Consider the following 21,773-nt stretch of genomic DNA (forward strand, 5'->3'; position numbering starts at 1 on the left):
CACTACTCTACTCACTACTCACTACTCTACTCACTACTCACTACTCTGCACTCACTACTCACCTCACTACTCTACTCACTACTCTACTCACTACTCTACTCTGCACTCACTACTCACTACTCTACTCACTACTCTACTCACTACTCTACTCACTACTCATTCACTACTCACTACTCTACTCACTACTCTACTCACTACTCACTACTCTACTCACAACTCACTACTCTACTCACTACTCACTACTCTGCACTCACTACTCACTACTCTACTCACTACTCTACTCACTACTCACTACTCACTTCTCTACTCACTACTCTGCACTCACTACTTTACTCACTACTCTACTCACTACTCACTACTCTCCACTCACTACTCTACTCACCTCACTACTTTCTACTCACTACTCTACTCACTACTCTACTCACTACTCTACTCACTACTCACTACTCTACTCACTACTCTGCACTCACTACTCACTACTCTGCACTCACTACTCACTACTCTACTCATTACTCACTACTCTGCACTCACTAATCTGCACTCACTACTCTACTCACTACTCTACTCACTACTCTACTCACTACTCACTACTCTACTCACTAATCTGCACTCACTACTCACTACTCTGCACTCACTACTCTGCACTCACTACTCACTACTCTGCACTCACTACTCTGCACTCACTACTCACCTCACTACTCACTACTCTACTCACTACTCACTACTCTGCACTCACTACTCACTACTCTGCACTCACTACTCTACTCACTACTCACTACTCTACTCACTACTCACTACTCTGCACTCACTACTCACTACGATGCACTCACTACTCTACTCACTACTCACTTCTTTACTCACTACTCTGCACTCACTACTTTACTCACTACTCTACTCACCTCACTACCCTACTCACTACTCTACTCACTACTCACTACTCTGCACTCACTACTCACTACTCTACTCACTACTCTACTCACTATTCTACTCACTTCTCTACTCACTACTCACTACTCTACTCACTACTCTACTCACTACTCCACTCACTACTCACTACTCTGCACTCACTACTCACTACTCTGCACTCACTACTCTGCTCACTACTCACTACTCACTACTCTCCACTCACTACTCTACTCACTACTCACTACTCTACTCACTACTTTCTACTCACTACTCTACTCACTACTCACCACTCACTACTCACTGCTCACTACTCTGCACTCACTACCCACTACTCTACTCACTACTCTACTCACTACTCACTACTCTACTCACTACTCACTACTCTACTCACTACTCTACTCACTACTCTACTCACTACTCTACTCACTACTCACTACTCTACTCACTACTCTACTCACTACTCTACTCACTACTCTACTCACTACTCTACTCACTACTCTGCACTCACTACTCTGCACTCACTACTCTGCTCACTACTCTGCTCACTACTCTGCTCACTACTCACTACTCTACTCACTACTCACTACTCTCCACTCACTACTATACTCACTACTCTACTCACTACTTTCTACTCACTACTCTACTCACTACTCACTACTCTACTCACTACTCTGCACTCACTACTCTGCACTCACTACTCTGCTCACTACTCTGCTCACTACTCTGCTCACTACTCACTACTCTACTCACTACTCAATACTCTGCACTCACTACTTTACTCACTACTCTACTCACTACTCTACTCACTACTCACTAGTCTACTCACTACTCACTACTCTGCACTCACTACACACTACTCACCTCACCTCACTACTCTACTCACTACTCTACTCACTACTCACTACTCTACTCACTACTCACTACTCTACTCACTACTCTGCACTCACTACTCACTATTCTGCTCACTACTCACTACTCTACTCACTACTCTCCACTCACTACTCTACTCACCTCACTACTTTCTACTCATTAGTCTACTCACTACTCTACTCACTACTCACTACTCTACTCACTACTCTACTCACTACTCTACTCACTACTCTACTCACTACTCTGCACTCACTACTCACTACTCTACTCACTACTCTACTCACTACTCACTACTCTACTCACTACTCTACTCACTACTCACTACTCTACTCACTACTCACTACTCTGCACTCACTACTCACTACTTTACTCACTACTCTACTCACTACTCTACTTACTACCCTACTCACTACTCACTACTCTGCACTCACTACTCTACTCACTACTCTACTCACTACTCTACTCACTACTCACTACTCTACTCACTACTCTACTCACTTCTCACTACTCTGCACTCACTACTCACTACTCTGCACTCACTACTCTGCTCACTACTCACTACTCTACTCACTACTCTCCACTCACTACTCTACTCACTACTTACTACTCTACTCACTACTCACTACTCTACTCACTACTCTGCACTCACTACTTTACCCACTACTCTACTCACCTCACTACTCTACTCACTACTCACTACTCTACTCACTACTCTGCACTCACTACTCACTACTCTACTCACTACTCTACTCACTACTCTACTCTCTACTCATTACTCACTACTCTACTCACTACTCACTACTCTACTCACTACTCTACTCACTACTCTGCACTCACTACTCACTATTCTGCTCACTACTCTACTCACTACTCACTACTCACCTCACTACTTTCTACTCACTACTCTAATCACTACTCACTACTCTACTCACTACTCACTACTCTACTCACTACCCTACTCACTACTCACTACTCTACTCACTACTCTACTCACTACTCAACTCACTACTCTACTCACTACTCTACTCACTACTCTACTCACTACTCACTACTCTACTCACTACTCACTACTCTACTCACTACTCACTACTCACTACTCTGCACTCACTACTCTTTACTCTGCTCACTACTCACTACTCACTACTCTACTCACTACTCTGCACTCACTACTCACTACTCTACTCACTACTTTCTACTCACTACTCTACTCACTACTCACTACTCTACTCACTACTCACTACTCACTTCTCTACTCACTACTCTGCACTCACTACTTTACTCACTACTCTACTCACTACTCACTACTCTACTCACTACTCACTACTCTACTCACTACTCTGCACTCACTACTCACTACTCTACTCACTACTCACTACTCTGCACTCACTACTCACTACTCTACTCACTACTCTACTCACTACTCACTACTCACTACTCTGCACTCACTACTCTTTACTCTACTCACTACTCACTACTCACTACTCTACTCACTACTCTGCACTCACTACTCACTACTCTACTCACTACTTTCTACTCACTACTCTACTCACTACTCACTACTCTACTCACTACTCACTACTCACTTCTCTACTCACTACTCTGCACTCACTACTTTACTCTCTACTCTACTCACCTCACTACTTTACTCACTACTCTACTCACTACTCACTACTCTGCACTCACTACTCACTACTCACCTCACTACTCTACTCACTACTCTACTCACTACTCTGCACTCACTACTCACTACTCTACTCACTACTCACTACTCTACTCACTACTCACTACTCTGCACTCACTACTCACTACTCTACTCACTACTCACTACTCTACTCACTACTCTACTCACTACTCTGCACTCACTACTCACTACTCTACTCACTACTCTACTCACTACTCTACTCACTACTCACTACTCTGCACTCACTACTCAGCACTCACTACTCTGCTCACTACTCACTACTGTAGCAGGGTTTCCGTTCTCCCACAGAACTGTGCACAGAGATCTAGAACCTGGGTGAGTTAGGGTGTCCCAAAACTCACCTTAGTTTCAGAAATCCCCTTACCAAGCTAGCTACAGTGTCTCATTGGTAGTAATAACTTCCCAATGGCTTAGACAATCCAGAACATGAACTTAGGGTACCTCAGGTATCGTGGAACACATGAACACTCTTTCGTTATATAATCATTACAAACCAAAACTGGGAGGCAAAGAACACACGTGCAAGTTTGAAATGTTTATTTTTCAATGCAAAGTTCTCAAACGCAGTATCTTATATAATACCAGCATACATATTATAAAAATCAGAGTTATCAGCATAGTCACTAGTCCATAGTAAGCGAACGGTGATAGCATATTATAATGCAAAATCTATAGAAATCTGTATCACCTATATTTCGCGCACCCTATTTAGCATATTATATTATATCTAAGAAGGTCTCATTTGGGTTTTTAGCAGGGCGGGCCCATACCTCTAATGGTCAGTAGTAGAAGATCACATCAACAGCTACCAGCTCTCTGCATGCGAAGCATCAAGTGTGTTGATTCATTCCCTGTAACTCTGTCTTAAACCCGCGTAGAGCCCAATGTTGGCAGCAACATTATTTGTGTTATGTCTAATGTGGTGCGAGGATCAGGCCTTCAGCAACCTTGTGTTAGGTTATTCTTAGAGGGTGCAGTTCTCAGTGTGCAGACAGTTGTACCAAGTGTACCAAGCACGACTGATATCAGAGCAATAACATATTATTCTCAAATATATCACATCTTTCGTCTAGGTTGAAAGCTACAATAACAATTAGGTGTCGTGTGCAAACTGAAGCCGAAGGAAAATATGGTGTTTAAACATTTAATAAACTCATGCTAACTTAACACAATATATAGAAATGCAGTAACAATATGACACCCCCCCAATGATCCGAGGACGGTCAAAAAAAGAAAAATTTAAGCCAATACTATAAGAAAGGCAAAACATGAAAGCAGAGTTCAACAATATTGAGCCAAGCTAAATGTATGTAAATGTATATAAAAAGCAATAATACAAAATATGTATGAATGCCTATAGTGGCCACACAAACATATAAAAAAACTTGAACTTGAGGCCATTTATAAAATCATAGGCCCAGAACATATAAAAGTCCAATGTTCGTAATAGAAAAGGCACCATTCAGAATTACTAAAAAGTCACGTGCCATAATAGTGAAAGTCTCCAAAGCCACTCATGGGTGGATAGAATATGCAAAATAGGTAGCCACAGCTTCCAACATGAAATCACTGTCATCATCCGAAAACAGTTCAGCCATCCAATTAAGTAATGGGAAAGAACATACGTGCTCCTCCAGCACCGAATCCTCTAGCAACATCAGAGGACAACTCAGTGGGTTCTCGAGAATGCTATGTGCCAGAAAGTCATGCGCCGCTGCGGATATGTCCCACTGACCCTGTGGAAATTGAAGAAATTGATGTACATAAACAGCATTCATTTCCCTTCTTCTCCCACTCCTCTCCCTGTGAGCACCATGAATACCGTAAATTATTGACCGTATCACTCTGCCAGTAAGAGCCCATACCCATATGCATATGTACAGCCATTCTAGGCACCACGGCCTTTTACCCATTGGAATCCCCGGCTTCCCTCCTGCGCGTATCTTAAACACCCTCTCTCATGCATAAACCATGAAACCCTCTCCCTCTGCGCGACCCTGCTGTGAAAGGCAACCCTTCGGCTTGACCCGCACAAACCCCCCATTCCCACTTGAAGAGGCATCCTTCGCCTTAGCTGACATAGCCCTCCCCAGCTGCACCTGACTGCCCCCGCTCTCTCATGTACGGGTCATAAGACCTCTCTCTCTCTCTATGTGACTCTGTCCCTGTGTCCACCCTGGCTCCCCCTCCCTTCTCCTCACATGGGCAAGTCATAAACCTTCTTCTTCTGCAAGACCCTGTCCTTGGGAGCCACGGCCGCGCCTGGCCAACACCTCCTTTCCTTCCATGAATGCCCCTCTGTTGACAAGCCTTCCCTCCGCGCTCGATTGTCCACGCGGCATGAATACCACTCCTTTGATGACCCCTTCCCCCGAGTCCGGCTGACCACACATGTCCGAGGCCATCGCCTGAGCCGGGAGATACCATTTACTGCCCTTATTGTATGAAGTCACTCCTCTTCAAAGGACCCACTATTGATCCTGGCCACCCCACCCCCTGGGCTATGATCAGGCGCACACACCCTAAACTGTTGACGGAACACTCAGCTGCGTGATTGCCCTCCCCTCTTATCAGCAGGTCAAGGGTCTCTATTGTGAACGCATGTGGGGTAGGATTGACACGAGGATCATGGGGTTGTATTTTCCTTGTTACACAATATCATGATTGTAATGCCAAGTGTTTTGTAAAGTATAAAAGACGGAGTCTCAGCTCACTTGTTAGAGCACCTCCTGAAAGACACCGTGTTTCGTGTCCGAAATGACTGGCTCTCCTCATGAGAAATAAACTCTGTTCTTGATTCCTGCTTCCAGCGCCCGTCTCTTTATTTGGTAACTATTCAACATGGGAACTAAGAGGCGGTTTGCGCCAGCGGCCTGGGCATCAGTAGTAATCTGGGCTCCTGTTCCACAATTGGCGTCCCAACGCGGGGTCCATCAGTGACATAAAGTCCAGTAAGAGAGATCCAGACGATGAGGTGAATATCTAAATGATCGGAGTATACCTGCCTTGAAAGGGCCCTCACCCGGCTGCCGATCGAAAGAACTTCACCAATTCTGAACGGACCTCTCTCGAGTGACCTATTGTCCTGACTGGAATCCCACAGGAATGCTACATGGAGTAAGAGAACGATCGGGCGCTGGAGGAGGAAGATGAAGAACTGTCCGTATGGTCCGGTCCGGGTAAGATTAAGTAGGGTGTTTTTACGCCTGATTGGTAGGGTGGTTCTATCCACCTGATTGATTGATTGATTGTATTGGAATCGGTATTTGTATACTGATATTGTTGGTATTGGTTCATTTAGCTTTGAATGCTACTTGACATATTGGTTCTCTTCTTGAGAACGAGACATTCTCTGTTTGCAAACAGCGGCGAATAGGAACGTTGTCCCTCTTTGCAGATAGAGAAGGGTAGGTAATGCAGACTTTTGTCCCCGTTGTAATCCGTCATGCCTACTTTTCTCCCCACTGATTGTTTGAAATCGATTAATAATCGATTGTTGCTCTTTGAGATCTTCCCTGTCCACAAACAGAGACGAATAGGAATATTCTGTTTCCTTTATGGATAGCGAAGGGCAGGTAATGCAGACATTTGTCCCCGTTGTAATCCGTCATGCCTGTTTTTCTCCCCACTGATTGATTGGTTGCCTGGACATTGTTGTTCCAGGAATTGTTTCGTTTGAGGCATTTTCTACTTGCAAACAACGTGGAATAGAAATATTCTGTCTAGTCTTTGCAAGTAGTAAAGGGTAGGTTATGCCCCTTTGTGAATTCGTCAGTCCTACCCACTCCCCACTGATTGGTTATTTGGGGGGTAGCTCGCATGGTCCGCCCAGGAGACTACCCTTATGGAGGACATATGCTCCCCGCTCATGGGCCATTTAGTGGAAGTAGATCATCTGGTCCGTCCAGGAGGCTATCCTAGTAAGTGGAAGTACATCCTTTGGTCTGTCCAGGATGATACCCTAATGAAGGAATATATGTTCCCCTTTTGATCGATAATCTAGTTCCAACCCGGACCATTTACTGGAGGGAACTCGTCTGGTCCGGCCAGAAGTTCCCCCTAGTGAAAAGGACACATAAAAATATGAAGTGATCACCGTTCCCTACTAACAGAAAACTTTAGCTTGAAACACGCTAAGGAAAAGAAGGAAAAGTAAAACGAAATCAGGCTAAGTCAGTAACCCCCTGATGAGCTTTTGATTTCACTAAAAATAAGAAACATTAGAAAGAGTTCGTAATAAGAAATATAAAATGGCGAAAAGTTTGACAGCAAAAATAGCCACGAGGTAGCTAGGCTCCACTGCCTATTCCTGCTCCCAACATGTCTGCCTCATTGCCCACCACGCCCAAATAACGGTCACAGGAAATAGAAACAATTCAATAGGTACCTACCCCCATTCCGGAAGCTCCCGAAGTGCAACAGGTCCGCGGTTACGCCCATCCGGAGGGCGAGGCCTCGAGGCATGCGGGGCTCGCCTGGCCGCGGTCAGTAGGAGATGCTGGTGGGCAGGCGGCCCAAAGAATAATAAGGACCTCTCCACCTTTCCCTCTTCTGCCGCCCTGCAGGCCGCGGGGAGAGAGGGAGCTGTCTTGCCTCAGCCACCGGCCCCCCCCCCCCATCTTCAATGGCTGGCACGGCCAATACCGAAGCGCTGGAGCCGAAGAACGGCGCGGGGTCGCTGGAAGGGGGAGGCGGCGCGAACGAGCCTCCCCCACCTCCCTCCAGGTGGAGGCTTCCAGCGGCACCCCAACGCTCTTTGCTTAAAGAGGGTCAACATCGAAAAGCGGTCTTTTGCCCAGGAAGGGCACACGCCCCATGCCTTCTCTCCTCAACCTTGAAGATTCTATGAGAGCCGGGGGGCACCCCGATCCCTCCGCATGGGCGCCCCCGCCCCCCTCACTGGGAACCACGACATCGGTGCACTCCTGCCGGCGCCAGCTTCACTTTGGAAATGGCTAAGGTGCAGCCACGACAGAGACTTGTTCAGTTCCGGTGGAACACCAGAGTGACCCGGTAGGAAAATTGTTGCCGCCCTCCTCACTCTTTGACTGTTGTTAGACTGTTACCACATGATTCAAAACCTTTTGAACTACCAACGGAAGGTTCTGGTCCAACCACGAGTCGTTGGAGACATTCTGACTATGCTGGAACCAGCCTGACCTCGCCCAAAATGGCGCCGACACAAAATGAGACTTTTTGAATGAACTTTGTTGCCCCCTGACCGCGCAGCTTTTTGTCCCGAGATATGTATGCAGTTTTTTGGATAATGAAAGTAGATATGAAGGATATTGAGTATGTGCTCGGACAATGAACTGACTTAGGGTGGGTACTAATTATGATTTGAAAAATGAATTGGTGTAATTTAGACAGTGAATGAGCATTGGATAATGAATTAATGAATACATTGAAAAGTGAATTCTTGACATGCATCATGCTTGCTCTGTAGGAAAGTTTAATACGATTTTATTGCACTGCTGCACTTTATGCAATGAACTGCCACCAACTTCGTTCTTCTTATGTACAGTTTCAATCTGCTCCGTGGCCGGTCCACTGGGTTGTAGGCCTGTATTTATACATCAACACTTTTTATTAAAAGTATTTTGACAAGAAAGCATAGTTGTAGCGGTTGCATTAATGAGTTTGGGATGTTTTGCTACTGTGAGCGAAGAATAAGTATGATGAAAGCTGAAGGTTGAAAAGGACCAGATATTTAGCAGCTACATTATGTGTCACAGGCAGCCGGAAAAGTGTTTTAGACGCCCTTAAAACGACACCACAGAAATACCACCTGACCGCCACCCTTGCACCCAACAAAAGGGGTTGCGACCAAGTAACTCATGTAGATACGCAGATCATCAAATGATTATCTATCTGACATTACTGGTCCCTCTGGGCTTAAACGCCGAGATGGTAACGAAATGCAGTACGTGGAGATAGGTCGAGTAAGTGGTAGGTAAAAACATTTTCGGACTACTGCATGCTGATGTGCTTTGAATGCTGCCCCCCACCCCTTCTTTCTCCTCCCTTCTGCAGGTCACGTCAGAACGTCGGCTGAAGTGTGGGAGAGCGATGGTCGAACCACCGACGAAAAGGGAAGGAGGGAATATGTGCATAGTCCTTATGACGATGAGTTTTTTGAAAGACGTAGACTTAAACATGACTGTTCCTCCTTAGAACATAGCGACTGGGAGGATGGACTGACATAGAAACTTGACGGGTACTGTATGACGACAATTGACTAGAAATAACACGTTAGACAATGTAACTAGACATTTGACTAGGTAGGGAAAGGACAAGGAAAAGTGTGTGGGTAAGGGTTACCACGGCACCACCCGTCTGGGAAGTTAGAAATGTTGCTGATGTTCAAAATGCACTGCCCCCTTTCTCACACTCTTATAGATATAGCCAAGCTGTCCGACTGTTCTCCCGATCAATACTTGCCGTTGCCTCAGCCTGGAGAACTTCCCACCAAAGGAAGGAACTGAAAAATGGTTTAAGATCCAACCATGGGTAAATAGCACGACCAGGTTAATTTCTGATCGACTAACCGAGGTGTAAGTATTGGCAATTGAGAACGCTCGCAGAGATAACAAGCGAGAAGGAAAAGGAGGGAAGGGTAGAAAGAGCTAAGCACATAGATAAATAGGATAGTAAAGATACGTAGGATATAATATGGATTTTGTTGGCCACCTGTTGTTTTCTGTTTTGTCGTGAATGTCTTATATATGTAATACATGTGCTGTCTTCCCTGTCTGAGTTTGTGTGTATGTAATGTACGGATTTATGTCTTCCCTCTGTCTGTATTTGCGTGTTACCTGACCTTTGCTGTTCTGTGTTGTGAGCGCACTAAATGACCTATTTTCATACACGTCTCTCTCTCTCTCTCTCTCTCTCTCTCCACCCCCTTATCTCTCTCTCTCTTTCTCTCTCTCTCTCTCTCTACATGTCATACGTGTACCGAATGGCTCGTTTAGGTTGCGGACGCCTCTCACTCTCTATGAGAGTCCCCCTATCTTCTCTCCCTCTTTGTGGTAAAATTGTGCCCCACCGGCACCAGTCTGATTGGATACTTATTGAACGCAAAGGTGTTCAGCGAAAATTGACCGAAACTAAAATGATTGTATCTCGCCATATTACTACCTCTCCTTTCTGCAAAATGAATGAACTTGAATTGGCTGAGAAGGAAAGGACAGGTAAGACGACTAAGGTCCCCTAAATCTGGCCATTTATAGGGGAACTGTATGTCAATGGCACTTTATTTCTGTTCATCAGAGACGAACGCCAGCGCCTAGATTGACCCCCAACGTCCAGATTGCCCCACCCCCTTTGCACCCAAGCGCGAATACCCGAGGAATCCCCGCCCCACTTGATTGACCCCAGCTGCTGTCCCGGATATAAACATGATGACCATGAGTAACTGTCGTCCCTCGAGAAAAACCTGTTTTACCCTGACTCTCGATGATAGCGCCCCCGCCCTGTTTGAAAAGGTTAGCCAGCCTTGAAGGGAAATGTTAGACTGTTAAGGCTCAGGTTAGAAAGACGAGTCTCCCTGGAGGCTCCGAAATGTTGAGTTTGATGAAATACACAGTTGATAAGAGTCTGACTTTCCTCCATATGTGACCTGTGTAGACAATGAATAAAACTTGGCATGAACTCAGTAGGAATGCCGACATATGCACTGCTTGGTAAATGAACCTCTGACTGTGACCAATGAGCGTATCTCCCAAATGCGTTGAATTAAGGGAGGAATTCACATGCATAAATGTCTTCCCCTGACCAGTTCTCTAAAGCTTGTTTTGTACCTATTCAAAGATTCACGATCACCGAAGGAGAAGGGTCAGATGTGACGTACAGCCTGGCTGCAGATCTTGGGACACGTGTGACCTCGACCAAAGGTGGAGCTGCAGAGCAACTAGATACGGGACGAGACTGCAATTCCAACGTGGAAAATGAAAAATGACGGGCCGCCTTGAAGCCCTCCGTCTGCTAACCCACGTGTGCCTGGAGTCTCCGTTCCCCTTCTTTGGGCCCGATTGATGGGCCTGCCTGCTTGTTATCCTTTGCTCCCTTGGTCCCTTTTGTGTGTCCCCGGAACTCTGACCCAACTCCGCTCTCTCTCCTATTGACTATTTGAACCACACTCACCCTCTTTTCCACGTGACTTTTTGCCAAAGGGAAGAACTGCATTCAAGTGGAATAGGGTGTTGCCACGGAAATATAGGTGCCGAGCATAAGGCGCCGCCAAACGGATTGTTTAGGGAACAGGACTGTGGTCTAACAGCAGAGGACTGACCGCACCCTGCAACGCGTAAGGATAGAACCGAGCTGGACCTATAGCTCCACCGCCGGTGCTCAACAGCGCCAACGAAAGTACACGGACTAGAGCCTACCAGTGATGGCTCACTGATAAAAAGACACTGTGACGAAGAAATCTTGTGTATTGAACTGAATTCCGCTCTCAACTACCTGGTCAAAACTGTTCATTGGTCACATTTTTTAAGTCAGAAACATTTATGCTATGTAGTGTGCTTAATTGTCAGGAACTCAGCGAAATGCAATCTCCTATGTGCTGCATTCTGCCAAACACATCAACTGTCCATGATTATATGCCATATGCTAATATTGACAATGCTAATTCTGCGACCGCGCCTGTTTATATGTACCATCATCGATTATGAAAATGAACGCTGTAATGTAAAAAGGGGCGACTGTGGAAATTGAAGAAATTGGTGTACATAAACAGCATTCATTTCCCTTCTTCTCCCACTCCTCTCCCTGTGAGCACCATGAATACCGTAAATTATTGACCGTATCACTCTGCCAGTAAGAGCCCATACCCATATGCATATGTACAGCCATTCTAGGCACCACGGCCTTTTACCCATTGGAATCCCCGGCTTCCCTCCTGCGCGTATCTTAAACACCCTCTCTCATGCATAAACCATGAAACCCTCTCCCTCTGCGCGACCCTGCTGTGAAAGGCAACCCTTCTGCTTGACCCGCACAAACCCCCCATTCCCACTTGAAGAGGCATCCTTAGCTGACATAGCCCTCCCCAGCTGCACCTGACTGCCCCCGCTCTCTCATGTACGGGTCATAAGACCTCTCTCTCTCTCTATGTGACTCTGTCCCTGTGTCCACCCTGGCTCCCCCTCCCTTCTCCTCACATGGGCAAGTCATAAACCTTCTTCTTCTGCAAGACCCTGTCCTTGGGAGCCACGGCCGCGCCTGGCCAACACCTCCTTTCCTTCCATGAATGCCCCTCTGTTGACAAGCCTTCCCTCCGCGCTCGATTGTCCACGCGGCATGAATACCACTCCTTTGATGACCCCTTCCCCCGAGTCCGGCTGACCACACATGTCCGAGGCCATCGCCTGAGCCGGGAGATACCATTTACTGCCCTTATTGTATGAAGTCACTCCTCTTCAAAGGACCCACTATTGATCCTGGCCACCCCACCCCCTGGGCTATGATCAGGCGCACACACCCTAAACTGTTGACGGAACACTCAGCTGCGTGATTGCCCTCCCCTCTTATCAGCAGGTCAAGGGTCTCTATTGTGAACGCATGTGGGGTAGGATTGACACGAGGATCATGGGGTTGTATTTTACTTGTTACACAATATCATGATTGTAATGCCAAGTGTTTTGTAAAGTATAAAAGACGGAGTCTCAGCTCACTTGTTAGAGCACCTCCTGAAAGACACCGTGTTTCGTGTCCGAAATGACTGGCTCTCCTCATGAGAAATAAACTCTGTTCTTGATTCCTGCTTCCAGCGCCCGTCTCTTTATTTGGTAACTATTCAACATGGGAACTAAGAGGCGGTTTGCGCCAGCGGCCTGGGCATCAGTAGTAATCTGGGCTCCTGTTCCACAACCCATTAGTCCATGCATCGCTGCCACGGCCATAACCCTTTCGCTAGAACAAATCAACTCGTGAGCAACTACGGGGCTCATCAGCTGATCAAAATCGACGTCAGGAGAAGTCGGTAAGCAGAGACACAAATCAATGGCACAGTCGAAATCACAGCTCAGGCAATGAAACACAGGCTGGACACATGTGAAATAGGAAAATCGAAACGATAATCCAAATGTCGTGCTTAAAGTCGCAAGCGGTAAGGTGCCATAGTAATCAAGCATCCGGTTGCGAAACAGCATCAGTAGGGGCTGAGCGTTTTCTTGCGCAGGAAGGGCATCCATGTTTTATAAAGCAAAATATCATCAGAACACCTGCAGCCAAAGCCAGCAAAACAGGGAATCCGCCAAAGAAGCTTGCGAATATAGAATGAAAAAACGCAGGGATAATACCAAATACTTTTTCAAACGTAGTCACGAGACCACTGCTAACCAATTTAAAAAAATGTGCTAGGCCAGACGTGGAGGAGGCATTAAAGATTTGATGAACCAGCTCGCAGAAATGAAACGGCAAATCAGTATTTAAAAGTGCCTGCACCTCAGTGCGTGTGTTAGCTATGTGAAGGACATAAGTTTCACGGGCCGGGCTCAGGGCCACTTCTTTTTGAGACAATAGGGCTCTTATTTGGCTCAAACCATTGAACTCCGCTCTCAAGGTTGGGATTCGCAGCCAAATGGAAACATCTGAATTCCCATGCGTGGGTGGATATAACACGTTCTTGCAACACACCACACGTTCTGATACAGTAACCACATATGCGATACCGACCATTAACCCACAACACATTTCGTTGTTCAAAAGTAAATAACTACCGTTAGACAATAAAGTGAATGTGGGAACTATAGCAGGAACCGGTGTGCCTTTTAAAACACAGGCTAAATTTGGCCTGTCCTGATTACAAGAACCATGCAATTGGATGTGCCTGCATATCAGTGAACGGTCAGGCGACTGTGTGCATTCTTCACCATTCAGATTCACTTCCTTTCCTTCTTTCAGACATCTGTATGTATATGGACCATGTCTCATGCAGGAAAGCACTACCTAGTGGTTCATATCGCCCAATAGCAATATATCTCATACAATTTGTAAATTTATACAGAGCAAATGGTAAAGTAATAATACCATGGATAAGCCATGTAGCAGCAGCCGCCTCAGCCACAGAGAAGGGCAAAGATTCTAACTTCTCAATGTGTAACATAGAAAATGATGCATCTCGCATGGAAAGCATGCGCTGCTTGTCAGTCAAATTAAATGGGGCAAATAGTGATGAGACGTTCATATAACTCCAAGGCACTCGACCAGCCTTCAGAGTCTGTAGTGTCCAGGCAAACTGCATAACAGAACGCAATTGATTTTGACCATGATATAATACGGACACTATATCATGCACAATGTCAACAACAGAAGAAACAATATTGTTTAATGTGTAAATTCGGGAAGAAAGCGTGTTAATACTGTTATCGACCACTGCAAGTACTTTTTCCAAATTTGCTTGGTCAATTGCCCTTAGGCGCTTAGCAGCCTCAATTTGAGACACTTTCCAAATTTCATTGTAAACAGCATAAATCCACCATTTAGATCTACCCTTAGCTGGGCCTTTTATAAAATCATTTAAATCCACATTTTCAGTTAACTGAGACAGATGTAGTTTAACTGCAGCTAACGTGGAATGGTGTAACCAATTCTGACACAGTTTCCCCACAGAGTAAGTGGTGACAGTATAATCAATTTCAAAACGGGGATCTGGTCGTACTTGTGTGAACCCTTCAGCCAACCCCAGAAATCGGCGTTGGCAAGAATCAGAACTCTTTTGCCACAACAGCCAACCCTTTGGATCCAAACTGGATACATTAAAGGACGAATTGTGTATTAGAGACTGTATCTCACGAGTAGACAATTCAGAAAAATTACCCCAACCTGAATATTCTTCTAATTCGGGGATAATTGGTGTATTTAATTTTTTAGAAGTAGCCAATCCAAAGCATGTTGTTTGGGAAATAGTAGAATTTAGAAACAACATGTGATTCGGGATGAGACATGCACGTGCAAAGCCTCAGTGCCTTGTACCTGCCAATCTTTGGTACCCCAAACCGATTTAAGGTCAATTATTCCTTTCCAGAACTCGTAGCCATCTAAAGCCAATCTGTCTAGAAAGGACTTCGAATACAGCAACTTTGTATCGGTAAGTCTAACTTTGGACATGGACTTTTCTGTCATTCTAAAATAAAATGACTCAGGATATGATTGATTGAAATCTGTAAAATAACTGTATTTTTTCAGAAATGTACTGGAGCTTCCAATTAAAGGAGCTGGGCAGTGCTCTCACTGCGTGTAATTCACAGCAACCCTCCTGGAATTCGTCTTATGGAGAAAATGGTTACCATAATGTTGGAAGCAAAACAAATCACCATAATTAATAGAATCTAAATATAAGTCTTCAGCATCAAAAGCCGCATAGTATTTTAAATCAGAGAATAATGCTTCTACGGCCTGAATATCCCAATCATCAGAACGTATATTTTGTTTAATCACATCTCCCATGTTTACTCTAAGCACATTCGGAACATTAATCACTTCAGTGGGCCAATGTATTTGAAATCTAATCGCATCCCACACAATCCCATCAAGGACAGGCCATGCAGTAATGTTGACTGTATTCAAGTTTTGTTTCAGTCTGTGTGCTGAATGTGAAGAGGAAAGAGGGGCCAATGTTCCATTAAGGTACCGAATTCCTGTTCTTTCTTTAACGTAGTGACCATCGATCAGGCGGAAAAAATAAAACACAAAACCAATTGACATAAAAAGATAAAATGAAAATAGAATCAACCAAATGTATGTCCAAGGGGGAATGAAAAAATGTTTTTTAAAAAAAGTGGCATATTTCGCAATAGTTGATGGTTTCTTTGAAAGTTCCGAAACAGAGTCAAAAGAGAATCTGGACTGGTCGGCCAAACGAGTCTGCAAATCAGGCATTGATAAATCAGCAGGATAGGTGTAGTTCAGCTCATCAATGTTAGTAACAGGAATAGTATTTAATAAAGGACTGGATATGGCAGGCATCTCGAGGGACACCTCCTGTTCTGCACCAGAAGTTATTGCCAGCACAGAATGCCTCACCATGGTAGGACAGGATACAGCCGGTGTCATGCTATGAAGAATCGGCCACCCTGTGTGTCTTGACATTGTCAATAGAAATAAATCTGTTTTCCTTACGACCTGGAAGTGGTGGTAATATGACTGTTCTTGTGCCCTTTACTCCAAGAACTCGAACCGGTGCACGATATGAGGGACCAAACTCTTTCTTGTTCTCGATCATCTCTCGAACCAGTTCTCCAACTTGGGGTAGCCAGCCAACTACCGGGATCTGCAACGCATCATCCGATGTGGAGGGCAAATGTTCCTTTGCTAGACTGTCTCTGGTCTTTTGTAGATCCTGTAAAACATTGCAATGTTCATCTACGTCAAAGGCCGAGGCCTGGGCCTTGCAGTCTAGACCATCGAGGTCAGGGACGTACATCTTGATACCAAAGAGCATTTCGTACGGAGTCCGCCCACCCAGAGACCTTCTAGGGAGATTATTAAGCGCACGCTGCACACCATTGAGGTGGGCTAACCAGTTTCTGCCAGTGCCTATAACTCGGGCTGTCAAAGATTGCTTTAAGTCACGGTTCATTCGTTCCACTACACTGTTACCCTCGGGTCTGTACGGACTTGAAAACTTGACTTGGACCCCCAACGAAACCATAGCATCCTTATACGCCTTAGAGGCGAAAGCCGGACCCTGATCCGAATGGAAGGTACCACAGGCAAAAATCCCTATAAAGACTCGCAAATCCTTGATGACAGTCCGTGAATCAGCGCTCCGATGTGGCCATACCCACACAAAGCGTGTGCATGAATCAACTGCTACCAAGATGTACTTGTATGCAGTATCAGAAGAAAATGGACCGCAGTGATCCAAATAAACGCATCCAAGTGGTTTATTAGAGATGTACAACTGTGTCTGAGGCGGACGCGCAGCAGTCGAAGGTTTAATCTGCTGGCAAATTTCACATTGAAGGACATAATCGCGCGTCTGTTTGTACAGTCCCCGCCACCAGAACCTTTGTTGTAGCTGAGTTACAGTGGCTGAGACGCCCGCATGCGCAGACGCCACACCTTCATGAGCCGCTGTAATCAAAGCAGCCCTGCGATCCGAGTTGGGAACTAGACGTTCGCCAACATCAGGAATTTTCACATAAGGAACCTTATCGGGACTTAAGTGGTATGTGTATTTAGAAGGGAACCCCGCAGGATATTTACCTCCCTTCTCGGTGGCAGCAACAGCTGCCAAGATGTCATCATCTATTTTGCTTTTGGACCTCGTGACTGCTGCAACTAAGTATTTTGATACCGCTGACTTCGCTGCTTCATCAGCAAGCGAATTACCAACAGCGTGGACTCCCACGCGCTGATGGCCGAGAGTATGAATCACAAACACGAGTGGCAACTTCTCTTTAAGTTCCGCCACTCGGACCCAGATCATTTTATGTTTTATTGTGCTACCTTTGGAATCATGAAATTCATTCTGAATCCAAAAGAACAAGTTTTCATTGTAAGACTGGACACAGTAGTAAGAGTCACTTACGATCAAAGTCGTCACACTAGGATCTGCGTACTCCAATGCAAGCATCAGTGCACGAAGCTCTGCTAATTGTGCGGTGCAGTCCCCAAGCGTCTGCGTGTGCACGACACTGGACTTGAACTCATCGTTCACCATGGCACCCACCACAATGGCGCAAGCGGAAACGTAGGCATGTTTAGAGCCATGCGCAACCTGCGCCGAACCATCAGTGTAAATGATGCAATGGAAATCCTCCAACGGCCGCAAGATGGCTGCCGACAGTCCGTAGGGGGTAGCAGCACCCAAGCCACTCTCCTGCACTCACTGCTTGTCTAGCGTCTAATGCATGCTGGTATGGCTCAGAGCTGATCTGCAGTCGTATTCTTTCTGCTACATTGGACGATGAGATGCTGGAGGGCCTCCATAGTCTGGAGATTACATCTGCTTGGTCATCTGTGGCAGTGGAGATAGAGGTATTGGCATTGCATAGCAGGAAGCTAGACTTGAGAGCACCGAGAAGCGCCTGGCAGACGGCACTGTCTACAGTTAAGAAGAGGATTACATCGTGCCAGGAGATCTGGGTGGCTTTCAAGCGTGTCATGGCCCCTAAAGTGCTGAGGATTATTAAGAGCACCCAGAGGCGAGAAGAAGTGGAGACATCTAGTGAGCCCGATACTCCTGCGGTAAATCTGAGAACTAAGGCACAGCAAAGGGCACAGACTCGCAGAGAAGCGGCAAAAAAATGTGAAGAGGAGCGATTGCTGGCAAGCCAGAAGAGGAGAGAAGAGCGACGTAAGGAATTACCTGTACTGGACCTGGCCACAGAGTCTCAGAGGGAAGCGATCCTGCGTCAGCCCCTGATTTTTGAATCATTTCAGGCACGTGGATTATCACCTTCTTCTTCATCGGCGGCGGTGAGAGGTTCGCTGATAGTTGAAATGGAGCCAGCTCCGGCGTCTATTGCAACGGTGTGCGCTGAGCCAGGATCTGAAACAGGCTTGCTGCAGAGGGCTGCGGGGGGTGTACCCGCCATAGTGGATGGCGCGGAGTTAGGTCCACAGATGGAGTTGCTGACGAAAACCGGAATGGCAGAGTTGGCAACGGAACCTGCAGGGCGCTCGGCGGCAGCGGTGGTGGAAGCCGCAAGAGTCAGAGATAACGAGCCATGTGAAGTGACTGGAGCGGCGGGTGCAGAGGCGGGAGCGATGGCTCAGCATTCGCTTCTATCGGAGGTTACAGAGTGTATGCCTCATGATTCTTTAGTAGGCGGGGTGTCCAATGGGGGCGGAGTCAAAGGCATGGAGGTGAAGGAGGTGGAGGAGAAGCGTCTTAGAGAAGGAGGAGGAGCTGGAGGAGCGGGCCTATTGAGAGATCCTGGGGGAGAGGGGGAACATAGTGCCTGTACCGGGCTGGTGCTAGAAATGTGCAACGTGGAGGCCAGCGCACTGGATGATAGAGGCAGCGGAGGTAATGTGGAAAATACGGACTCACAAGAAGCAATAGGTACGAACAAAAGCATGCATGAGATAGCTGTACTGCCCCAAGTAATGGATGTGTATACGAATGTGGGTCTGGGAGCGAAGCAGAGTGCTCCACAGGGGGAAATGCAAACTTTAAATACAGGGTATGCCGAACGCCGGAGCATGCAACAAGATCCTACAAAGGAGGCGGAAATATCTGTGCGATCAGTAGTATTGGCGGATGGCTCATGTAAAAGTGCAAAGGAGCCTGTAAATGAGCCTGAAGCTGCAAAAAGCGGTGATGAACGTGCATCTGTTGAGACTGTCTTTAGCATAGAAGAAGGGCTGAATATCGGCAACATAGTTAAATCACAAACTACAATACTAACTGTTGCAGCAACTGGAGTTAAGAAAGTACCAGTATCAAACCAAGGAGCAATCCCTAAAGATAAGGGTAAGGTCAAGGGTAAGGGTGAAACTAAACCTTTTTCTTCTACTAAAAGGTTACTATATAGCGATGACAGTGACTATAATGAGTTGGTGGAGGAGGAGGAGGAGGAAGAGGAGACGGAATCACCGATCACTTCTTCTGTAGAGTCGGAGAACTCTTCATTGAGTGAATCCCAAGAGTCTGAGACTGAGACTTGTTCCCTACGTCTAGAGAAGGCGCAGAGTAGAGCGGTGAAAGAAAGTAATCCGAAACCCAAAATTAAAAGCAAAACTCATAAGATTAGGGGAAGATCCCGAGTAAGAAATAGCAAGATAAGAACTCTGCCGCAAAAGGGCATATCTAAAATGCCGGATTAGGATAAGTCAGATACAGACCCGCACAAGGATAAATTTGATCTTTTACTCTCTACAATGCAACAGATACAAGGGGAAGCCCGGCTGGAAAGTCAAAGAGCCAAGCGGGCCAATAAGAAAATACAGAGATCTCTCCACAAAGTACAGGAAATGTGTGCTGAAGCGACAGGTAGATTGACGGAGGTAGAACAGAGGACTGGCAAAATGGAGGATGAGATGGTAAAGATGCAAGAATTCAGGCAGATGCAGGAGAAAACAGAATCTGACATACTTTGGAAGTTGGAAGACTTCGAAAATCGACAGAGGAGAAACAATATAAGACTGCTTGGAGTGGAGAAAGGCAAGGAAGGAGGAGATATAAGAGCCTTTGTTGTAGATTTGCTGAAAGGCGCGTTTCCAGAGATGGACGCATGGGACTGGGACAAAGAAGTGCAACGAGCGCACCGTTTTCCCCTTGTACAGAAAAAGGGTAGTGCGGGCGTAAGAGCAAGGGCAATTCTTGTCTATGTGGGAAACTATCTGTTAAGAGAGGAAGTGATAATGAAGGCTAAACCCATGAAGAAACGAACTTATAAAGACATAACCTTTTTTGCCCGCCCAGACTTTTGCCATACAACAGTGGAAAGAAGATGGCGTATGCGGCAACTCATAGTACCATTTCAGAATATAGGCTGTGAAGCCTACTTGCTGTTCCCTTCCCGCCTCAAAGTAGGCTTTAATGGACAGTTCAGAATCTTCTTTTCTGAAATCGTCGCGCAAGAGTATTTGACTTTTCTTCGAGAAGAGAGAACACACAGGGATCGAAATATACAATCTGATCGTATAGAGAGCTTAAAACAAGTAGCTTCTATTACAAAGAAATAACTGAGCCTTTTCTTTTCTTCGAATAATATGATTTAATTTTTCAAAAGGATGTATTAAGGGGGAGTGGCTGGGGGAAACTCCCCTGGGGGGGTGCGGCTGTCACATATAGGTCAGGATTGACCTATTTGCCAGTAAGGGAAAGGGGGGGAGGGAGGGGAGAGAGAAGGGGGAGCGGGGTGGGACTCAGGGGGGGAACAGGGCATGGCAGGACACACAATACAGAGATGGAGTTCAAAAAGGGCATTTTCAAGTCAGGGGGAACAGGTGGGGTGGCGAAAATTTAAAGGAGGCAATATAAGAAAAAACGCTAATGGAGTGTTGATAATATGCTGGATAACTAAATGGATAGTGTACAGAAGAGAGTGTAGGAGGGAAAAGATATGTGAGAATGTGTACGATGGTTGTTAGGGCTGTAACATGGAATGTATGTGGGCTAAATGATCCCCAAAAAAGAGCAAAAATAGCGCTAGCCTTGAAACAAATGAATCTGGATTTTGTATTTATACAGGAAACTCATATTATGACAACACAAGCACACTTCCTGACTCAGCTAGGATTTCATCTTCTAGTGCACTCAAGTCAAGGGGTTACAAAAAGAGGGGTAGCTATTTTAGCTAGGAATAATAATACTTTAACCAGGAAGAAAGCA

The sequence above is a fragment of the Lissotriton vulgaris genome, chromosome 4_1 (assembly GCF_964263255.1).
Source record: "Lissotriton vulgaris chromosome 4_1, aLisVul1.2, whole genome shotgun sequence".
Classification (NCBI taxonomy): Eukaryota; Metazoa; Chordata; class Amphibia; order Caudata; family Salamandridae; genus Lissotriton; species Lissotriton vulgaris.